The sequence below is a fragment of the Ambystoma mexicanum genome, chromosome 2p (genome assembly GCF_040938575.1).
Source record: "Ambystoma mexicanum isolate Mex_15411 chromosome 2p, UKY_AmexF1_1, whole genome shotgun sequence".
NCBI classification, from domain to species: domain Eukaryota; kingdom Metazoa; phylum Chordata; class Amphibia; order Caudata; family Ambystomatidae; genus Ambystoma; species Ambystoma mexicanum.
This window is the reverse complement of record NC_090923.1, coordinates 628,667,702-628,691,953: the sequence shown is the minus strand read 5'-3', so window position 1 is coordinate 628,691,953 and position 24,252 is coordinate 628,667,702. Positions and strand designations below refer to the sequence as shown.

The 24,252-nt window shown below is 49.3% G+C and overlaps 1 protein-coding gene across 3 annotated transcripts in view; it reads right to left on the bottom strand.

Annotated features, from left to right (window-relative positions):
• Positions 1–23,494, bottom strand: part of INKA1 (inka box actin regulator 1) — a 347,423-nt gene extending 323,929 nt beyond the window's left edge. For 2 of the 3 annotated variants that reach the window (XR_011301981.1, XR_011301982.1), the window contains exon 1: positions 18,166–23,494. The gene's annotated coding sequence lies outside the window, so the exon portion shown is untranslated. The remainder of the gene's footprint in view (positions 1–18,165) is intronic. The other variant, XM_069644155.1, reaches the window with a different exon arrangement.
• Positions 23,495–24,252: the final 758 nt, after the last annotated feature.

Below are 24,252 nucleotides of genomic sequence, written 5' to 3'. Positions count from 1 at the left end.
ATGATAGGTACAGGTTTAGGGTTGATCAAGTGTTCTTCCACTCCCATTCGAGAAAGGGCATCGGCTTTACCGTTTTTTGTACCGGGTCGATAGGTAATTATAAAGTCAAATTCGGCAAAGAATAATGCCCAACGGAGTTGTCTAGAGGATTGGGCTTTTGCAGTTTTCAAATATTGCAGGTTTCGGTGATCCGTAATCACAGTAACGGTGTGTCGGGCCCCCAGCAGATAATGCCGCCAAGCCTTAAAAGCAGACTTGATAGCCAGAAGTTCCTTGTCAGTAATCGTGTAATTGATTTCAGGAGGCGAGAATTTGCGGGACCAAAATGCCACAGGATGCAACTGATTGGTTACCGGGTCCTTTTGTGATAGAACTGCCCCCATGGCAAGGCTTGAAGCATCAGTTTCCACGATGTAGGGGAGTTCGGGGCGAGGGTGTTTTAAGATTGGTGCAGAGATAAATTTAGTCTTCAAATCCTGGAAAGCTTGTTCCGCCTCGGTAGACCATTCAAAACGTTTGTTTTTCTTTAACAAGGCAGTGATGGGCTGGACTATTCGAGAAAATTCGGGGATAAACCTACGGTAAAAGTTAGCGAAGCCTAACATGCTTTGCACACCTTTTACGGAGGATGGTGATGGCCATTTGAGAATTGCATCGACCTTCTTTGAATCCATACGTACTCCGCTAGGTGATAATATGAATCCCAAGAATTCAACTTCAGTCACGTTGAAAACACATTTTTCCAACTTAGCGAAAAGTTTGTGTTGACGCAATCTTTCGAGGACCATTTTTACGTGTTTCCGATGTTCAGATTCCGATGAAGAATAAACGAGGATGTCGTCAATGTAAACAACAACACACACATCAATGAGCTCTCTGAGGACATCGTTCATAAAATATTGAAAGGCTGCCGGGGCATTGCAAAGTCCAAAGGGCATGACCTGATATTCAAATAGCCCATATTTGGTGCGGAAGGCCGTCTTCCATTCATCGCCCTCCTTTATTCGAACCAAATGGTAGGCTCCTCTAAGGTCCAACTTTGTATATATGCATGCTTTTCTAACCTGGTCCAGGAGTTCAGGGATCAAAGGTAACGGATATCTATTCTTGACGGTGATCTGGTTCAGGGAGCGATAATCTATACAAGTTCTAAGGTCTCCTTCCTTTTTTGGAACGAAGAACAAAGCTGAAGAAGCAGGGGACTTGGAAGGACGAATAAACCCATTTGCCAGGTATTGATCCAGGTATTGACGAAGGTGAAGGTTCTCAGGCTCGGTGAGGGCATAAATTCTACTACAAGGAGGAGTAGATCCAGGTATCAGGTCTATCTGGCAGTCATAAGACCTATGAGGAGGTAGAGAGTTAGCCTGATCCTTCCGGAAAACATCTTGGTATTCTTGGTATTCGGGAGGTAACTGGGGAGTCGTCTCTGAAGAAGTAGCTGCCAGTGCAACACCAGGTGGAGGATGACAAGTAGAGACACATTCTGGAAACTGGACCGTTCTTGCTCGCCAATCGATCAGAGGATTGTGTTTCTCTAACCAAGGAATTCCTAGAATAACCTGAAACTGAGGGGCCTTGATCACATCGAACACGATCTTCTCATGGTGTCCATCTTGACTTACGAGCGTCACTTCTTGAGTGGTATGCGTTACTGGTCCGGAGGCTATCTCCGTTCCATCCACCGTAGTAATGACGTCCTTTACAGCCTTGGGACAAAGAGTTAGATTCATCCTCAAAACCATTGCATGATCCACATAATTGCCGATGGCACCGCTGTCGACGTAAGCTTCAATTGCATGTAATCGATCCGGATTATCAGGGCTAATGAGGACCATAGGTATCACGAAATGCGAGGTCACGGAACTAGTTTTCACGCTCGGCAAGAGGACCTCTATTCTTGTCGGGCGAGGTCGTTTCCCTGCTCTGAGTTTGTAACTTTGGTAACTGCAGCTCCTACTGCCTTCTTGGCAGGTTTCACCGGACAGTCTCGAAGAAAGTGCCCTGAGTTTCCGCAATAGAGGCATAATTGCAACTGTTTTCTTCTTTCCCGCTCCTTTTGTGTTAGAGGACCTTTTAGGCCCCCTACTTGCATGGGTTCCCCGGAGTCTACTCCTTTGGTAGGAGTTGGCGGTTTGGAAAATACTCGAGCATCAAACTTGGAACGATCAGCCTTCCTGTTCTGCAGTCTGTGATCTATTTGAACAACTAAATCTATATAGTCCGAACAATCTTGTGGGGGATTCACTACTTGGGCTAACACATCTTTGAGCTCTCCACGTAGACCTCTATAAAACAGCGTAATCCTTTTGTCCTCAGGCCATTGAGTTTCCACTATCAGTCGGTTGAAAGATGCAATATAAGCCAAAAGGTCTTGATTACCTTGTCGCAACGAAAGAAGCTCATTGTCCAAAGCCTGCCCCTGTGAATGTCTTGCGAAAAGTTTTTCCATACTGAGCTGAAAAGCTTGAAAATCATGGAGGACCGGATCATCTTGATTTACTAGAGGGATCGACCAGTCTGCCGCATTACCACTAAGGTACGAAAGCACGAAAGTTACTTTAGCCTGATCAGTTGGAAATGCTGCTGGCCGGCATAAGAAATGCAACCGACACTGATTGATAAATACTGCAAACCTCTTTGGGTCACCAGAAAATCGTTCGGGCGGAGCCAGAGGTACATTCCCAGGTAGGTTGATCTGCACTGGACTCATAGAGGATGTAGAAGGAAGATTTCCCCCAGATGAGGGTAACGGGGTCTGTCCGGCTTGTGACTGTAGCAATTGCCTAGCGAGATCATCTGTTCGCTCCTTGGAAATAATCAGTTCCCTTTTTAGAGCGTTGGTTTCCTGACGGGCTGCATGCACTTCTGCCCTTAGTTCCCCAAGCAACTGGGCTAGCTGGTCGGTATCCGAGGTTTCCATAGCGCCTGGACGGGAGTTTTGTGGTGGGCTTTGCGTTCTGTAACGCTCACCTGATTCCCGTAGAGGCGCCGGTCTTGACTGGGCGTATACCGTATCTTCTAAGGTGATGTGTAACACACGGCTGGCTCTTTGGGCTGGACCCCTTTGCACTGTATGGCTGACTTGAAGGGTAAGGTGTCTGCAGATAGAAAATATGGGATTAATGAACTGGGTTATTGAATGTCTCTCTCTTCTTCCCTTTCTCTTCTCCTGTAGGACTCCAAAGGTTAACGCGCTCACCTTAGGTAAGTGAACGCCGTGCTCTCCATCTGCTTCGGAGCAGGGTGCTGAAACCAGTTTCCTCACTGGATAAGGGAAGCAGGCCTCTTGACTTCAGAGGACTGCTGTCCGTCGTTTTCTTCACGCACGGTAAGTTTCGAGTAATTCAAATGTCTTTAAAAGTCTTTAGTAATGTTGTATCTTGTTTTGCAGGGTTCCGGCGATGGCGAAGATGGAGCCCGTGTGATGAATAGAAGCGCCTTGAAGCCCGTAAGTAAGCGCTTGCTGCCTGCTTCACGGCGCGCACTAACTGTCTTTTTTCTTTGCAGGTATAAGTTCGGAGTGGCTGCAGGGTGCCGGAATACCCACTGGGTTAGATGTGAATGGAGTAATGGCTCGTGAGTATTTAAGTTCCCCAAAGTCTTTAAACGCACCTTGTTTTATCTTTCAGATGCGGGATGCAGCGCCGAAGGCCTCCGGAGCGTGCGCAGAATTGGTAAGCTTTTGTCTTTCAGATGCCGGAATGCAGTGGAGCGTTGATGACAACCGATGGATCAGGTAAAAGGAGAGCTGTCACTGAAGACCGTAATGCTAACCTGTTCTTTCTTGTCTTTGTAGGTGTTGCTGAAGACTGGATTCAGGATGGTAAGCCTTTTTCCTTAGGCCCAGGATCAGATGCAGAAGACACGATGAGCGTTCTGCTGCAGAGGATGCAGAATAACGCAAAGCAAGATTCATCCATCGGGTGTGGTTTAAATAGCCTCCTGTAGTGCTTAGGTGTCTCCTTCCACAGCCACGCCTAGGAAAGAAAAGAGTCCCTGCTTTCCAGAAGAGTTCCAGGGTTCTGAACCTAGGGAGTGGCTCCTGCCCCACCCAACAGGAAAAGTAGTCCCAAACAGAAGAGGATCAGAGGCTCAACTGGCAGGTAAGTAAGCAGCATTGTCTGCCGCAGGTAAGTCCACCCAAGCATTATGAGCCCGGCGCTTCCAGCGCTGGGACTGGGCACATTTATGAGCCTGGCGCCACCGGCGCCAGGACAGAGTCCAAAAGGTCCCAATTGGGACCGGCTGGCGCTCGGAACCTGGGTTATGGGTCTGCTTCCAAGGGAGTTGGGCAAGTCCTGACCTCTTGGAAGCAGAGATCATGACTGTTACTGGGTCCTTTTGTGATAGAACTGCCCCCATGGCAAGGCTCGAAGCATCAGTTTCAACGATGTAGGGGAGTTCTGGGCGAGGATGTTTTAAGATCGGTGCAGAGATAAATCTAGTCTTCAAATTCTGGAAAGCTTGTTCCGCCTCGGTAGACCATTCAAAACGTTTGTTTTTCTTTAACAAGGCGGTGATGGGCTGGACTATTCGAGAGAATTCGGGGATAAACCTGCGGTAAAAGTTAGCGAAGCCTAACATGCTTTGAACACCTTTTACGGAGGATGGCGATGGCCATTTGAGAATTGCATCGACCTTCTTTGAATCCATACGCACTCCGCTAGGTGATAATATGAATCCCAAGAATTCAACTTCAGTCACGTTGAAAACACATTTTTCCAACTTAGCGAAAAGTTTGTGTTGACGCAATCTCTCGAGGACCATTTTCACGTGTTTCCGATGTTCAGTTTCTGATGAAGAATAAACGAGGATGTCGTCAATGTAAACAACAACACACACATCTATGAGCTCTCTGAGGACATTGTTCATAAAATATTGAAAGGCGGCCGGGGCATTGCAAAGTCCGAAGGGCATGACCTGATATTCAAATAGCCCATACTTGGTGCGGAAGGCCGTCTTCCATTCATCGCCCTCTTTTACTCGTACCAAGTGGTAGGCTCCTCTAAGATCCAGCTTTGTATATATGCATGCTTTTCTGACTTGGTCCAGGAGTTCAGGGATCAAAGGTAATGGATATCTATTCTTAACGGTGATCTGGTTCAGGGCGCGATAATCTATACAAGTTCTAAGGTCCCCTTCTTTTTTTGGAACGAAGAACAAAGCTGAGGAAGCAGGGGACTTGGAAGGACGAATAAACCCATTCGCTAGGTATTGATCCAGGTATTGTCGGAGGTGAAGATTCTCAGGCTCGGTGAGGGCATAAATTCTACTACAAGGAGGAGTAGATCCAGGTATCAGGTCTATCTGGCAGTCATAAGACCTATGAGGAGGTAGAGAGTTAGCCTGATCCTTCCGGTAAACATCTTGGAATTCTAGGTATTCAGGAGGTAACTGAGGAGCCTCTGAGGAAATTGCTGCCAGTGCAACACCAGGTCGAGGGTGACAAGTAGAGACACATTCTGGAAACTGAACCGTTCTTGCTCGCCAATCGATCTGAGGATTGTGCTTCTCTAACCAAGGTATTCCTAGAATAATCTGGAACTGGGGGGCCTTGATCACATCGAACACGATCTTCTCATGGTGTCCATCTTGACTTACTAACGTCACTTCTTGGGTGGTATGCGTTACTGGTCCGGAGGCTATCTCCGTACCATCCACCGTAGTAATGACGTCCTTTACAGCCTTTGGACAAAGAGTCAGATTCATCCTCAAAACCATTTCATGATCCACATAATTGCCGATGGCACCGCTGTCGACGTAAGCTTCAATTGCATGTAATCGATCCGGATGTTCAGGGCTAATGAGGACCATAGGTATCACAAAATGCGAGGTCACGGAACTGGTTTTAACGCTCGGCAAGAGGACCTCTAGTCTTGTCGGGCGAGGTCGTTTCCCTGCTCAGAGTTTGTGACCCTGGTAACTGCAGCTCCTACTGCCTTCTTGGCTGGTTTCACCAGACAGTCTCGAAGAAAGTGCCCCGAGTTTCCGCAATAGAGGCATAATTGCAGCTGTTTTCTCCTTTCCCGCTCCTTTTGTGTTAGTGGTCCTTTCAGGCCCCCTATTTGCATGGGTTCCCCGGAGTCTACTCCTTTGGTAGGAGTTGGTGGTTTGGCAAATACTCGAGCATCAAACTTGGAACTATCGGCCTTCCTGTTCTGCAGTCTGTGGTCAATTTGAACGATTAAGTCAATATAGTCCGAACAGTCTTGCGGGGGATTCACTACTTGGGCTAACACATCTTTGAGCTCTCCACGTAGACCTCTATAAAACAGCGTAATCCTTTTGTCCTCAGGCCATCGAGTTTCCACTATCAGTCTGTTGAAAGACGCAATATAAGCCAAAAGGTCTTGATTACCCTGTCGCAATGAAAGGAGCTCATTGTCCAAGGCCTGCCCCTGTGAATGTCTTGCAAACAGTTTTTTCATACTGAGCTGAAAAGCTCGAAAATCATGGAGAACCGGATCATCTTGATTAACTAGAGGGATCGACCAGTCTGCCGCATTGCCACTAAGGTACGAAAGCACGAAAGCTACCTTAGCTTGATCAGTTGGAAAGGCTGCTGGCCAGCATAAGAAGTGCAACCGGCACTGATTAATAAATACTGCAAACCTCTTTGGGTCACCAGAAAATCGTTCGGGCGGAGCCAGAGGTACATTCCCAGGTAGGTTGATCTGCACTGGGTTCGTAGAGGATGTTGAAGGAAGATTTGCCCCTGATGCGGGTAACAGGGTTTGTCCGGCTTGTGACTGTAGCAATTGTCTAGCGAGATCGTCTGTTCGCTCCTTGGAAATAATCAGTTCCCTTCTTAAAGCATTCGTTTCCTGACGGGCTGCATGCACTTCTGCTCTTAGTTCCCCAAGTAACTGGGCTAGCTGGTCGGTATCCGAGGTTTCCATAGCGCCTGGGTGGGAGTTTTGCGATTGGCTTTGCGTTCTGTAACGCTCACCTGATTCCCGCAGAGGCGCCGGTCTTGACTGGGTGAATGCCGTATCTTCAAAGGTGATGTGTAACACACGATTGGCTCTTTGGGCTGGACCTCTGTGCACTGTATGTCTGACTCGAAGAGTAAGATGTCTGCAGATAGAAAATATGGGATTAATGAACTGGGGTTATTGGGTGCCTCTCTCCTCTTCCCTTTCTCTTCTCCTGTAGAACCCCAAAGGTTAACACCCTCACCTTAGGTAAGTGAACGCCGAGCTCTCCATCTGCCTCGGGGCAGGGTGCCGTAACCAGTTTCTTCACTGGATAAGGGTGCAGGCCTCTTGACCTCAGAGGACTGCTGTCCGTCGTTAACTGCACGAACGGTAAGTTCTGGGCACTTCAAATGTCTTAAAAGTCTTTTGTAATGATATCTCTTGTTTTGCAGGGTTCCGGCGATGGCGGATGGCGGGCTGATGAGAGTTGAGGATCGAACCCGCGTGAGGAATAGAAGCGCCTGGAAGCACGTATGTAAGCGCTTGTAGCCTGCTTCACGATGCGCACTAACTGTCCCTTTTATCTTGCAGGTACAAGTTCGTAGCTTTAGAGAAGCTGAAGGGTGCTGGAATACCCACTGGATTCGGCGTGGGAAGGAGTAATGGCACGTGAGTAATAAAGTTGCCCAATGTCTTTAAACGCACCTTCTTTTGTGTTTCAGATGCGGGATGCAGCGCCGAAGGCCTCCGGAGCGTGCGAAGAGCTGGTAAGCTTTTGTCTTTCAGATGCTGGAATGCAGTGCGAAGACCTCCGGAGCATGCGAAGAGTAGGTAAGCCTTTGTCTTTCAGATGCCGGAATGCAGGGCGAGGCGTTGGTGACAGCCGATGGACCAGGTAAGAGATGCGCTGCCACTGAAGACCGTAGTGCTAACCTGTTCTTTCTTTGTCTTTACAGGTGCTGCTGAAGACTGGATTCCAGGATGGTAAGCCTTTGTTCCCTTAGGCCCAGGATCAGAAGCAGAAGACACGATGAGCGTTCTGCTGCAGAGAATGCAGAATAACGCAAAGCAAGATTCATCCATCGGGTGTGGTTTAAATAGCCTCCTGTAGTGCTTAGGTGTCTCCTTCCACAGCCACGCCTAAGAAAAGAGTTCCTGCTTTCCAGAAGAGTTCCAGTGTTCTGAACCTAGGGAGTGGCTCCTGCCCCACCCAACAGGAAAAGTAGTCCCAAACAGAAGAGGATCAGGGGTTCAACTGGCAGATAAGTTAGCAGCATGGTCTGCTGCAGGTAAGTCCACCCAAGCATTATGAGCCCGGCGCTTCCAGCGCTGGGACTGGGCATCTTTATGAGCCTGGTGCCACTGGCGCCAGGACAGGGTCCAAAAGGTCCCAATTGGGACTGGCTGGCACTCGGAACCGGGGTTATGGGTCTGCTTCCAAGGGAGTCGGGCAAGTCCTGATCTTTTGGAAGCAGAGATCATGACAACAGTGCTGGGGGGTGGGGGTGGTGGGAGACATGGGTGGGGGCCTGGTGGAGGCTGCCCCTGGTGGCTGGGGGGTTGGGATGCTGGGAGACATGGGTGGGGGCCTGGTGGAGGCTGCCCCTGCATTGCTGGCGGGTGGGGTGGTGGGAGACATGGGTGGGGGCCTGGTGGAGGCTGCCCCTGGTAGCTGGGGGTTGGGGGTGCTGGGAGACATGGGTGGGGGCCTGGTGGAGGCTGCCCCTGGTGGCTGGGGGGTGGGGGTGGTGGGAGACATGGGTGGGGGCCTGGTGGAGGGTGAACCGCACTGCTGGGGGGTGGGGGTGGTGGGAGACATGAGTTGGACATGGGTGGGGGCCTGCTGGCAGGTGCCCCACAGTGCTGGGGGGTGGGGGTGGTGGGAGACATGGGTGGGGGCCTGGTGGAGGCTGCCCCTGGTGGCTGGAGGGTGGGGGTGCTGGGAGACATGGGTGGGGGCCTGGTGGAGGCTGCCCCTGCACTGCTGGGGGATGGGGGTGGTGGGAGACATGGGTGGGGGCCTGGTGGAGGCTGTCCCTGGTGGCTGGGGGTGGTGAGAGACATGGGTGGGGACCTGGTGGAGGCTGCCCCTGCACTGCTGGGGGGTGGGGGTGGGGGGAGACATGGGTGGGGGCCTGGTGGAGGCTGCCCCTGGTGGCGGAGGGGTGGGGGGGCTTGGAGACATGGGTGGGTGCCTGGTGGAGGCTGCCCCTGCACTGCTGGGGGGTGGGGGTGGTGGGAGACATGGGTGGGGGCCTGGTGGTGGGTGCCCCTGCACTGCTGGGGGGTGAGGGTGGTGGGAGTCATGGGTGGGGGCCTGCTGGCAGGTGCCCCACAGTGCTGGGGGGTGGGGGTGGTGGGAGACATGGGTGGGGGCCTGGTGGAGGCTGCCCCTGGTGGCTGGGGGGTGGGGGTGGTGGGAGACATGGGTGGGGGCCTAGTGGAGGGTGACCCGCACTGCTGGGGGGTGGGGGTGGTGGGAGACATGAGTTGGACATGGGTGGGGGACTGCTGGCAGGTGCCCCACAGTGCTGGGGGTGGGGGTGGTGGGAGACATGAGTTGGACATGGGTGGGGGCCTGCTGGCAGGTGCCCCACAGTGCTGGGGGATGGGGGTGGTGGGAGACATGGGTGGGGGCCTGGTGGAGGCTGCCCCTGGTGGCTGGGGGGTGGGGGTGCTGGGATACATGGGTAGGGGCCTGGTGGAGGCTGCCCCTGGTGGCTGGGGTGTGGGGGTGGTGGGAGACATGGGTGGGGGCCTGGTGGAGGGTGACCCGCACTGCTGGGGGGTGGGGGTGGTGGGAGACATGAGTTGGACATGGGTGGGGGCCTGCTGGCAGGTGCCCCACAGTGCTGGGGGGTGGGGGTGGTGGGAGACATGAGTTGGACATGGGTGGGGCCTGCTGGCAGGTTCCCCACAGTGCTGGGGGGTGGGGGTGGTGGGAGACATGGGTGGGGGCCTGGTGGAGGCTGCCCCTGGTGGCTGGGGGGTGGAGGTGCTGGGAGACATGGGTGGGGGCCTGGTGGAGGCTGCCCCTGCACTGCTGGGGGTGGGGGTGGTGGGAGACATGGGTGGGTGCCTGGTGGAGGCTGCCCCTGGTGGCTGGGGTGGGGGTGCTGGGAGACATGGGTGGGGGCCTGGTGGAGGCTGCCCCTGCACTGCTGGGGGGTGTGGGTGGTGGGAGACATGGGTGGGGGCCTGGTGGATGCTGCCCCTGGTGGCTGGGGGGTGGGGGTGGTGGGAGACATGAGTTGCACATGGGTGGAGGCCTGCTGGCAGGTGCCCCACAGTGCTGGGGGGTGGGGGTGCTGGGAGACATGGGTGGGGGCCTGGTGGTGGGGGCCACTGCACTGCTGGGGGGTGGGTGTGGTGGGAGACATGGGTGGGGGCCTGCTGGAGGCTGCCCCTGCACTGCTGGGGGGTGGGGGTGGGGGGAGACATGGGTGGGGGCCTCGTGGAGGCTGCCCCTGGTGGCTGGGGGGTGGGGGTGCTGGGAGACATGGGTGGGGACCTGGTGGAGGCTGCCCCTGGTGGCTGGGGGTGGGAGTGCTGGGAGACATGAGTGGGGGCCTGGTGGTGGGTGCCTCTGCACTGCTGGGGGGTGGGGGTGGTGGGAGTCATGGGTGGGGGCCTGCTGGCAGGTGCCCCACAGTGCTGGGGGGTGGGGTGGTGGGAGACATGGGTGGGGGCCTGGTGGAGGTTGCCCCTGGTGGCTGGGGGGTGGGGGTGGTGGGAGACATGGGTGGGGGCCTGCTGGCAGGTGCCCACAGTGCTTGGGGGTGCGGGTGGTGGGAGACATGAGTTGAACTTAGGTGGGGGCCTGCTGGCAGGTGCCCCACAGTGCTGGGGGGTGGGGGTGGTGGGAGACATGGGTGGGGGCCTGGTGGAGGCTGCCCCTGGTGGCTGGGGGTGGGGGTGGTGGGAGACATGAATTGCACATGGGTGGGGGCTTCCTGGCAGGTGCCCCACAGTGCTGGGTGGTAAGGGTGCTGGGAGACATGGGTGGGGGCCTGGTGGTGGGTGCCCCTGCACTGCTGGGGGGTGGGGGTGGTGGGAGACATGAGTTGGACATGGGTGGGGGCCTGCTGGCAGGTGCCCCACAGTGCTGGGGGGTGGGGGTGGTGGGAGACATGGGTGGGGGCCTGGTGGAGGGTGACCCGCACTGCTGGGGGGCGGGGGTGGTGGGAGACATGAGTTGGACATGGGTGGGGGCCTGCTGGGGGGTGGGGGTGGTGGGAGACATGAGTTGGACATGGGTGGGGGCCTGCTAGCAGGTTCCCCACAGTGCTGGGAGGTGGGGGTGGTGGGGGACATGGGTGGGGGCCTGGTGAAGGCTGCCCCTGGTGGCTGGGGGGTGGGGGTGCTGGGAGACATGGGTGGGGGCCTGGTGGAGGCTGCCCCTGCACTGCTGGGGGGTGGGGGTGGTGGGAGACATGAGTTGGACATGGGTGGGGGCCTGCTGGCAGGTGCCCCACAGTGCTGGGGGGTGGGGGTGGTGGGAGACATGGGTGGGGGCCTGGTGGAGGCTGCCCCTGGTGGCTGGGGTGTGGGGGTGCTGGGAGACATGGGTGGGGGCCTGGTGATGGGTGCCCCTGCACTGCTGGGGGGTGGGGGTGGTGGGAGTCATGGGTGGGGGCCTGCTGGCAGGTGCCCCACAGTGCTGGGGGGTGGGGGTGCTGGGAGACATGGGTGGGGGCCTGGTGGAGGGTGCCCCTGGTGGCTGGGGGGTGGGAGTGGTGGGAGACATGAGTTGCACATGGGTGGGGGCCTGCTGGCAGATGCCCCACAGTGCTGGGAGGTGGGGGTGGTGGGAGACATGGGTGGGGCCCTGGTGGAGGGTGCCCCTGCTCTGCTGGGGGGTGGTGGTGTTGGGAGACATGGGTGGGGGCCTGGTGGAGGGTGCCCCTGCACTGCTGGGGGGGTGGGAGACATGGGTGGGGGCCTGGTGGAGGGTGCCCCTGGTGGCTGGCGGTGCAGGGGGACATGTGTTGGTGGGCAGTAGTGCAAGTTGACATGTGGGTTGGCTGGGGGGCATGGCCATGGTGGATGGGGTGCCTGCAGGACATGTGCAGGGAAGGCCCCTGTGGTGTGAGCCACCTGCAGGGGCCGTGGAGGGTGTAGAGGGAACACCTGGGAGGACCCACACATTGCAATTCACGTGTGGTGCTCCCCGTGCACCGTGCACCCCTGTAATACACGTACCCTGATGAGATCGCGTGTGTAACTTCCCACAAACCCCCGAAATACACGTACCCTGATGAGATTGCGTGTGTAACTTCCCGCGTACCCCCGAAATACACGTACCCTGATGTGATCGCGTGTGTAACTTCCCGCGCACCCCCGAAATACACGTACCCCGCTCAATCACGTGTGTAACTTCCCGCGCACCCCCGAAATACATGTACCCCGCTCAAGCGCGTGTGTAACTTCCCACGCACCCCCGAAATACATGTACCCCGCTCAATCGCGTGTGCACCTTCCCGCGCACCCCCGAAATACACGTACCCCGCTCAATCGCGTGTGTAACTTCCCGCGCGCCCCGAAATACACGTACCCCGCTCAATCGCGTGCGTAACTTCCCGCGCACCCCCGATGTACACGTACCCCGCTCAATCGCGTGTGTAACTTCCCGCGCACCCCCGAAATACACGTACCCCGCTCAATCACGTGTGTTACTTCCCGCGCACCCCCGCAATACACGTGCCCCGCTCGCACAGGCCCAATTGCTGTATGTTGCCACTTTTGTGATGCGCTGGGACTCTACCGCCTGCCTTCGTGTGGCGGACGTGTTTCAGCTTGTGTGTGTCTTTGGCTGTGCGTGGCTTTGCCCTATTCGATTCCATGAATACGTGTGGTTCGAGTGCGTGTGGGCGTTCCGTCTGCTTCCCTGCAGTACATCCCCAGTTAAGCCCTTATTTTCGCGCGTTGTTCCCCATTCCGCGCGTTACGCCCCGTGACCCGCCCACTTTCTGGTGTATGCGCCGAGGTTGTGCGCTTTCACTGTGCGCGTCGCGCACGCCTTTCGGGATGTTGCAGTGACTTGTGCGCCATGCACGGGTTTGCCGCACATCCCGAGGTAAACACGCGCAGGGACTTCCATGAATCGCACGCGTGCGCCTGTTTTTTTGCGCTTTCGCCTGCTTGCGCCTGCTTGCGCAAAGATTTTCGGCGCACGTTTGTTCCATGAATCGGCCCCAATAGTGTTTATGGAATAAGACAACAATTGGACTACTGTGCTGGAATGGTTAAATTCACTATAAACTCACAGGAAGATCCACAAGAATGTCTAATGTACTTACTACAAGTACTGGAAAATAAAAATATACCTATAAATGAAATCCTCCAGATTTCATACATTTGGAAACATACATGCACTCTCTGCAACAATGTGACACAAGAAGAAATCCCCAATGAACGCTTTATATATATATATATCAATACCTAATTGTGAATCCATTCTTTTTCAGCAACTTGTACAAAATGCAAACTATGGTTGAATATGTACTACCTGCAATTCGGATAATCGCGCCACGTTAGTAATACAAACACATAGAAAATACGTAATACTAATGCTTCTACGTTACAATGCACATGGTACCAAAAACAACTGCAAGCTGACTGGATTCACACATGGTCAAATATTACTTGGTAAGAAAACCTTCACAACAATAGGTATAATCTACCACGCAGGAACCACAACCAATTCAGGGCACTACACTGAATATATAAAAAAGGAATGTGGACGGTTTGAATGTAATGATAGTACCATTACTCTAAAACAGAGATTACCAGCAAAACTTACAAACGCTTATTTAATGTTCTTAAAACCAAAATTTGATAACTAAACTGTACTTAAACCTTAAGTAAACTTATAGTAAACAAATATAAACTGTTAGAATATTCCAAAAGCTATCTAACAGCCCAAAGATTCTACAACAACTAATCAGATAAATGAATACCACTAAATTAGAGCAAAAAATAGAGTTAGAATACGCCAATTGGTATCTAACTGTCCCAAAATTTAACAATATCCAAACAGATAAATCAATACCACTAAAATATATCAAAAAATAGACAGTTAGAATATGCCTACTGGTATCTAACTGCTCCAAAATTTTACAATATCCAAACAAATAAATAATATGTTACTGCTCCAAAAAACTCCAACAAGCCAATGTATAAAGCATTAGCCAGAAACAACAAGTGAACACTGAAAACAAGCAAACAATAAACAGTAGCATAACAGAAAAAGGTTTTTTTTTTAATCCAACATGGATTTTTTTTTCTCCCACAGACCCAATGATTTTAGCAACAAACAGAGAAACTGAGCAAATTGCACAGTACTCTGGTTTGTAATCTAATAAATATGAGGGTCCAAAAAAATAATTGTTGATTAAACAATGTAATAAGTCATCACAAAATACTAACATGCTATTTTCTTTTATCACAGAAATGAACAAGAATACATGTACTCCAGTTACTAAACCAAACAGTAAGTATATTATAATAAGTACAACCATCGCAGCATATCACACCCATAGTGGCTTATAACTTTGTTACTTATAAATTTGTTTATGACTCAAAGTTATAAGCCACTATGACTGTGATATGCTGCAGTGGTTGTGGCCAGGGCATAGCGTCTTGGGTGCATGGCCAAATGGCCATGAACCCAAGACTCTATGCCCTGGCCACAACCACCACAGCATATCACACCCATAGAGTCAAACATTTCAACTATGGCCTATGGAAACCTTTAATGTCCGCGGACATTATGAGTGTTCTTAGAACACTTTCAACTTGCCAGCGAGCAATATGGACAGCGTCCTCAGAACACCCCCATTTTTTGATTTGCAAACATTTCAGGACACCGCAAGTGTTCTTAGAACACATTCAACTTGCCAGCGAACAACACAGACAGCGTCTTCAGGACACCCCCTACGAACATTTCAGGACACCGCGAGTGTTCTTAGAACACATTCAACTTGCCATCGAACAATACAGACAGCGTCCTCAGGACACCCCCATTTTGTTTATTTACAAACATTTCAGGACACCACGAGTGTTCTTAGAACACATTCAACTTGCCAGCGAACAATACGGACAGCATCCTCAGAACACCCCCATTTTTCATTTGCGAACATTTCAGGACACCGCAAGTGTTCTTAGAACACATTCAACTTGCCATCGAACAATACGGACAGCGTCCTCAGGACACCCCCATTTTGTTTATTTGCGAACATTTCAGGACACCGTGAGTGTTCTTAGAACACATTCAACTTGCCATCGAACAATACGGACAGCGTCCTCAGGACACCCCCATTTTGTTTATTTACAAACATTTCAGGACACCACGAGTGTTCTTAGAACACATTCAACTTGCCAGAGAACAATACGAACAGCGTCTTCAGGACACCCCCTACAAACATTTCAGGACACCGCAAGTGTTCTTAGAACACATTCAACTTGCAAGAGAACAATACGGACAGCGTCCTCAGAACACCCCCATTTTTTTATTTGCGAACATTTCAGGACACCGCAAGTGTTCTTAGAACACATTCAACTTCCCAACGAACATTACGGACAGCGTCCTCAGGACACCCCCATTTTGTTTATTTACGAACATTTCAGGACACCACTAGTGTTCTTAGAACACATTTAACTTGCCAGCAAACAATACGGACAGCGTCTTCAGGACACCCCCTACGAACATTTCAGGACACCGCGAGTGTTCTTAGAACACTTTCAACTTGTCAACGAACAATACAGACAGCGTCCCCATGACACCCCCATTTTGTTTATTTGCGAACATTTCAGGAAACCGCGAGTGTTCTTAGAACACTTTCAACTTGACAACGAACAATACGGACAGCGTCCTCAGCACACCCCCATTTTGTTTATTTGCGAACATTTCAGGACACCGCGAGTGTTCTTAGAACACATTCAACTTGCCATCGAACGATACGGACAGCATCCTCAGGACACCCCCATTTGGTTTATTTACAAACATTTCAGGACACCACGAGTGTTCTTAGAACACATTCAAATTGCCACAGACCAATACGGACAGCATCCTCAGGACATCCCCATTTTGTTTATTTGCGAACATTTCAGGACATCGCGAGTGTTCTTAGTACACATTCAACTTGCAGTCGAACAATACGGACAGCATCCTCAGGACACCCCCATTTTGTTTATTTACGAACATTTCAGGACACCACAGGTGTTCTTAGAACACATTCAACTTGCAAGAGAAAAATACAGACAGCGTCCTCAGCACACCCCCATTTTGTTTATTTGCAAACATTTCAGGACACCGCAAGTGTTCTTAGAACACATTCAACTTCCCAACAAACATTATGGACAGCGTCCTCAGGACACCCCCATTTTGTTTATTTACGAACATTTCAGGACACCACGAGTGTTCTTAGAACACATTTAACTTGCCAGCAAACAATACGGACAGCGTCTTCAAGACACCCCCCTACGAACATTTCAGGACACCGCGAGTGTTCTTAGAACACTTTCAACTTGTCAACGAACACTACAGACAGCGTCCCCAGGACACCCCCATTTTGTTTATTTGCGAACATTTCAGGAAACCGCAAGTGTTCTTAGAACACATTCAACTTCCCATCGAACAATATGGACAGCGTCCTCAGGACACCACAAGTGTTCTTAAACACATTCAGCTTCCCATCGAACAATACGGACAGCGTCTTCAGCACACCCCCTATGAACATTTCAGGACACTGCAAGTGTTCTTAGAACACTTTAAAATTCACAACGAACAATACGGACAGCGTCCTCAGAACACCCCCATTTTGTTTTTTTACGAACATTTCAGGCCACCTCGAGTGTTCTTAGAACAGTTTCAGCTTGCTTGCGAACAAAACGGACACATATTGCATCCTCAGAACACCTCCCCATTTAGTTTATTTAGAACATTTCAGAACAGCCGTGTTGTCCGCAGACAAATCTAACACAACAAGAGCATCCACCACATAAAAAAACACAACATTTAACCTATTTCATACTCTCCCACCCTCCCCAAACACTCTTACACACCAACACACGCTACTAAATTCAAAGTTTCACCGCGCTGTCCGCGGACATCTGCGAATCCAAGATGGCGGGCGCTACCGAAAATCTGACGCGCTTCACGCTCCACGCCGTCCAATCAGCGAACACGTTGCATGTCCGCGGACATCACGCAAGCCGATTGGCCAATCAGGACACTGTCCGCGGAGCGAACAGGGAAGTGTGTCCGCAGACCGAACACAGATATCACTAATTTTTTATGACCTACTTTTTGGTCATTTTTAAGATAAACTACTGGATGGATTTTCACCAAATCTGCAAAAGCACGCTTTCTGGACCAAGCCGCTACTCCTGGTTCAAATTTGGTGAAAATCTGTCCAGCGGTTTGGGCTGTAGGCGCGAGCAAAGTTTTTTAACTTTGTGCCGGGCATTCTGTCTGTACAAGATATTGCCCTAACACAGATAAGCTAAGTGAAAGATTGGCCCACCAACACAAATGGGCCAAATGCAAGATACTGCTAACTAACATGGCTTGGCCTAGTGAAACATATGACTGGGCCAAGTCATTTTACAATTTTAACATGAATACATGTGTCATTCTTTGTGAATTGATCTCAACAGTGTTTTGTGATGATGGAGTACACTATTGTTGTACAACGCGTTTCGGGCTTAGCCCTTCATCAGGTACAAGCTAAATTGTGATTTCTTGAATAGATAAATAAATGATATGTGTTTTAGTCTTTCAGGGAATATTCTAATATTCATATTCAATATTAATAATTACATAATAAAGAACTGACCTGTGTTCCTATGAATTAAAATCACTGTTATGTAAACCACTAATGTGGAGCAGAGGATTTGAATCCGCGATGATTCTAATAAAAAATGAAACGAGAAATAATGTTGTTAGCCAAAGGTTGTATGACCGCATGTTGGAACCAGTCGCTTAAGAAAGCGCTGGGTCCCACTGCACGGTCATTCATTGTTTAATGATTATATCCTTAGGTTACTCGCCAATTGGCTGGTGAGACCACCCAATTATTGGAGGGTGCTTGTAGTCTTAGCGAGAAAGGCAGTGTATTTCTACCATGTTGTTAAAGGATCCATCTAAACAAAAGACAATGGGGCATGAATCAGTATTATGAGGGTTGATGACATAAATTGCCTTCAAAGTATAATGTATGGTATCCACTAGGGAACTACTTACCACTGTATCGCCATGAGATTTGAGGATGTATGTGTTTCGAACGGTCTATAGGTCACGTGGTTCCCTATGTTTCTTACAGGGGTGGAATCTTTATCAGTGGTAGACCTGTAGATCTGAAATATCGGATATGTTATTCTCTGCATGTGTATCTAGTTTACTAGCTAATTGTTTATGGCAAATACAGATTTTCCAAACATTCATTACAGAAAGTCATGATTCTTAAAAACTCGGAGGCAAAAGATTATGCTCTGATCTTCTCTTTACTTCCCGAGCAGCAAAGTATAAACAAACAATTATGAAAAATAATATAACATAAAAAACTAAAATTCCCAAGTACTGCAGCGAATTTGTAGTTCGTTTTTCATAAATCCATAAAACCATGTGACCAATCCAGTCCGATCACATTACACTGTCCCTTTATAAAGCCAGCCAATTCCATACTCCTTCCTCTTTCTGCCGCTGATCCAAACAACCAAATAACTTGCGCCCCAACTGTTAGACGACTTTGTTATTCTTTACTTTGATCCTTCTTCACAACGTCGTTGCCTTATGCTCCGCTCATGTCAAAAAAATATAAAGTCCATGACATATCTCTTCTTGAATGTGTGGGTAATCGCATACATTACATACAACAAATATTACATTAACATTTACAAATTATAATACTTTATAAAGCATATTTTTCTATCATTCATCCATTACAGTGATTGAATTGGGTGGAGTAATCTTTCGCCTGCGAGTCTTTAATAGAATCATGACTTTCTGTAACAAATCGGTGGAAAATCTGTATTCTATGTCAAGACTCGAAGGCTCAGATTATGCTTGTTCAAAGTTTACTTACCACCAACAATGCTATATGTTCTACTGGTCTAAAATGAAAAATTCTTAAACATTGTTTCATTAGACCAGTCTGCTGCCTTCAAAGTATCTTCCAGGCGAGCCACTGCCATAAAGGCAGATGATGCCACAGCACCTCTAGTAGAATGTGCTCCAAACTGTCCTATATCAATGCCTGCTTCTGCCATGCACCATCTCACTCATCTGGCCAAAGTGGCTGAAGCTACTGCTTTGAAAGGCTTTCTGATCGCTATTAACTGCTGATATTTTCCCATGGGTCTCACCCTGTCTTCCTTAGCTTCATAAGCCTTCAGACACCTAACTGGACATAATCTGGTTTATCAGGCAATTCCATGTATTCTACAGTCTTAATACCTGTCTTAGTCCTTTTTTCAATGTAAAATACAACTTCTGTAGGCGAAAAAAAGCCTTCCTGTTCGTCTCTAATGCCTTAACATCTGACACCCTTTTGCAGGAAATTAAGCATAACAAAGTAGTTAATTTTCGCCCAAAGTGCTTTCCTAGAAAGATTCTCATTGTCCGGCCAGGACTCAGACATCCTCAAAATCACACTCACGTCCCAAAGACACGAATACCTAGGCTTCGGTGGTCTCATGTACCTGACCCCTTTCAATAATCTACATATCCTGCAGATATCACAGATCTGTAGGTGTTAATAATTCTGTATGCTTTAGCCTGAGCTGCCTGGCCTGTTAGGAAATTCACTATGTGAATTACATCAGTTCGTATGGGATTAACTTACCTCTCCCTACACTAATTACTCAATTTTCTCCATGCCACTGTAGGCCTTCCCGGCTCCCAGAGCTCATGACTCTCTGATAAATCCTTGAGCTGCCCCAGAAAGACCTGGCTTAGCCCAGGTCTTCCTGAAATCGCCCATGCTATCAGGTTAAGGTTCCCTGATTGTACCAGTGGATGAATCTCTCCCTTTGGACCTAGAACTATGTCCTGTCTGTGAGGTAATAAAATTGGAAAATCGTACCACATCTCCAGAAGGTCCGGGAACCATGCTTGACCTCTCCAATCGGGTGTCACTAAAATCACTTTCGCTTCCTGTCTCCTGGCCTGTGCCACGATATGTGCTATCATAGAGAAAGGAGAGAAAGCATATTCCTTCGCTGGCCCCCAGACCTGGAGAAATGCATCTGTCGCAGTCGCTTCTGGATCAGGCCTTCAGCTGAAAAATCTGGAGATCTTCCTGTTCAACCTCGAAGCAAACAAATCCATCAGGCACGGACCTCTCTGATGCATGATCTCCTGGAATACTGAGTCCTCCAGCTGCAAATCGCTGGAGTCTCTAAGGTATCTCGAATTCCAGTCCGCCACCTGGTTGTGTTCCCCTGGCAGGTGTTCTGCCTTCATCCTCTCTGCAGACATAGGTGCCAAAACTCTTTGGCTATCTCTGCCACCATTCTGGATCTCGTCCCGCCCAGTCGGTTTATGTACCTTACTGCCGAAACGTTGTCCATCTTGAGTAATATGGCACATCTTGCTCCTTCCTGTGTCCAACAATAGACTGCGAAGGATCGCGCCAGGAGTTCGAGGCAATTGATATGTAGTCCCAATTCCTCGCTTGACCATCTCCCCCGGTCGATTGGTCGCTGCATCTGGCTCTCCATCCCCATCGACTGGCGTCCGATTCTATTACCAGGTCCGGGGAGGAGCCAAATATCGCCCTGCCATTCCAGGCCTCCATGTGGCAGTACCACCATTCTAGCTCCATTTACCGCTTCCTGAGAGATGGGCACTTTCCGTTTGTAAGATAGATCTTTCCTGATATGTTCTATCTTCAACCTCTGCAACACTCTGTAGTGCAGAAGTCCTGGAAAGATTGCCTGTATCAACGATGACAGACCTTCCAACCTCGCTATCTTGCTTAAAGACATCACCTGTCTTGTCATTGTGCTCTTTATTTCTTTCTTTATGGAGTTCACCTTTCCCAAAGGTATTCTGAGAGTACCCTGAACCGTCTCTAGGATAAATGCCAGAAATTCCATCTCCTGTGCTGGTTCTATTTCTGACTTTTCCCAGTTTATTAGAAATCCCAGCTGTTGTAGTAAAACTGTTGTTTTCTGTATCTGCTCTAGAAGAATCTCTCTGTCCTGGCATATCAGACAGATGTCGTCCAGGTATATAATCTCTCTGATTCCTTGTTCCCTGAGGTGACCTACCACTGGTTTCAATAATTTGGTGAAGCACCATGGAGCTGATGCTAATCCGAAAGGTAAACACGTGAACTCCCATTTCTCCCCTTTCCAGAGGAACTGTAGTAGTTTCCTCCGATTCTGCTGAATCAGAATTGTATTCTTGCTAACCAATCCCCTCGCTGGAGGATGTCTCTTAACAGGTGAATCCCTTCCATCTTGAAGTGTCTGTATATGATAAAATAATTCAGACCCTTGAGATTTATCACTGGTCTTACCTTGTGTTTGCCTTTTACTGAAAACAGGTTGCTTATGAAACCTCCCTGTTCTTCTGCGGCTGGGCTGATTGCCTTTTCTAGTTCCAGCAACTCTATTTCTTTGTCTAGTAGGTCCTTGTCTTGTTTGCTGAACCTCATCTGCCATGGTGTGGCTACTTGTGACGGTTCCTGCTGAAATTCTAACTGAAACCCTTGAACCGTCTGCATCACCCATGGATCTGAGGATATCTGTCGCTGCAGGACCTGTTATATTGATAACGGCTGGACGAGCAGCCCTTTCCTCTTCCAGCCTTGTCGAAAACCTTCCTTCTGAAGATTTTCTTGAGTGATGACTGAGCCTTGTTCATGGAAGCATAAGTGTTGGCTAATTTTGCCATGTCCTTGATGAATAGGTCACCAAACAATTTGCCTGCTGCTGTCTGCTCAGATGAGGCCAATTCTCCTAGTCTGGAGTCCATCTTCATCAAGATGGATCTCCTTCTCTCCGTCACCAACGCCGTATTAGCATTCCACATCAAGCATAGGGTCCCCTGCGTCCATCCAGCAATGATCTCTGGATCGATTGCTTCTTTCTTCGACTTGGCTTCCTCAGCAAGTTGCCATAGCCTTGTGATAGGGCCCAGCATATCTAAAAGCTTGTCCTGACATGATCTCCAGGACCTGTCTATTCCTTTCTTCACGTCTCTGCAGTACCTCCCCAGGAACGTAATTATTCTTTCGTCGATCTCTGGGGTATCTGTTATCCCATCCGGCATTCTAGGCCTGGGGCATTCAGCCCTTAATTTATTTCTAGCCTGTTTGCTCAGGGGTGTTCTCATCCTTTTCTTTATATATTCAGTTGTTTTCTCTGGGTATTCCCATTCATTCAACTTCGGGTGCACCAGCTCATCTGGGTCGAATTAGTCTCTACGAGACTCTTCATCTTCCCTCCTGCCTCTTTGGTTTCTGGGCTCCCGCCCGTCGCTTTCTGAGGATGTTTAATTTCCTGACGCACTATACTCGTCAGATTTAGAAGTGCTCCTGCAGCATTCCTCAGATGACTCATCTGAGCTGAAATCATATTTATCACAGGACCTCGCCTTTCTCTTGTCCGATCCAAACCTGTGCGGTGAACCCAGGGGGTCTGGGTGCTACGATCCCTGAGGGTCTTTCTCTTTCTTCCCCCTCTGTCCCTGCATGCCTTGCTCAGATCTGTGATGCTCTGAGACAAAGCAGCCAGGTCTTGCATTATGCCCCTTTCATCTCTATGGGGTCTGCCAGCACTGTCCATCCTCTGTACTGCTTGACTCATGCGTAGACCACTAACATGTGATCCCTCAGTATCTTCATAATAGCCACTCGTTCTGCAGGTGTGCCGTGTATCAATAATGTGCAGTTTTCTTGGGTTGCAACCATCAAGCTGAATGTACTTTTGTTTGTAGCTTGGTGGGTCTCGATATATATTATAGGTTTGCTTGGGACTGTGCCTGTCTTACTGAAAATATTAAATTATTAATACACCCTTTAATGGGTAATACCTCATATTCCAGCCAGATAATGAGGGGTAAAGTAGCAGTTTATCCTGGGACTGAGCCCGTCACTTACTGTATTGCAGCTTTGGCTAATTAAGGCTGCTGTGCAGCTCCTTGGTCACCAGGTGGCGTCTACTGTCTGCTCTCAGATCTGCACGTCGGTATATTCACCGTAGTAACATGCATAGTGTAGATCTGATGATTAAATATGCATTTGAGGTTAGATATTTAGACTTGTAAATGCGCATGTACACAAAAAGACCTCCTATTCTCTCTCCACGGATGTTCGCCATGGCGCCAGAACTTCAGAAGTCCCATCGCACCGTTGCGAACCTCTGTGGAAGAGTGCCTCCTAACCAGGAAAGTGAACGCCGGCTCGAAACAGTTCCCGTTGCACTCCTATTACTAAAGCGGATATGCCTCGCCGAGACTCCCCGACGCGCTGAGCGTTTCAAAATGCTATCTATGCATCCCTGTACATGTTAAATCATAACAAAACATTCACATCATAAAATATTGATAAATCGAAAAGTACTTATCTCAGCTGCTCGAGCAGCAAAGAAAGAGGAAGGAGATTGGAATAGGCTGGGTTTATAAGGGAGAGCGTAATGTGATTGGACTGGAATGGTCACATGGTTTTATGGACAGAAAAACGAACTACCAATTAGCTGCTGTACTTGGGAATTTTAGTTTTTTATGTTATATTGTTTTTCATAATTGTTTGTTCATACTTTGCTGCTCGGGAAGTAAAGAGAAGATCAGAGCATAATCTGAGCCTCCGAGTCTTGACATAGAATTAGAAGGCGCTTACCTCTGTTTCATATGAGAACGATATGCTGTCTGCGTGACTTTCCGGGATTCGTGCAGGGAAACCTGAATGCTTCTCAGGGGCCATTTTTATGTTCTCCCTGAAGCAAGACTATTGCAGGGAGTGCCATCTTGGAGTGGTTTACCTCCGTCTATAAATGCCGAATAAGATTTCTCCATTTCTAGCTGTATGTGAAATAAGTGAACATTGTCTTTTTTTAACAACGCTACTATGTGGGTGATGTCAGATTACTCCGACGTATTTTCAACTGCTGACTTAGACATAGAATTACAAAAACCTAATAACACCAATGATTTTTAGACGTGAATGTTTTACATATTTTGTGAAAAAACAATAAATCGCATATAAAGTAAGATTTTTAAATTGAACACAACATCTTAGGTGATAATTTATATTATACTGTTCTAATCAATCTCATGTGGTATTCAACAGATATTTGGTAGTATAAGACTGCCGTTGTCTAGGGG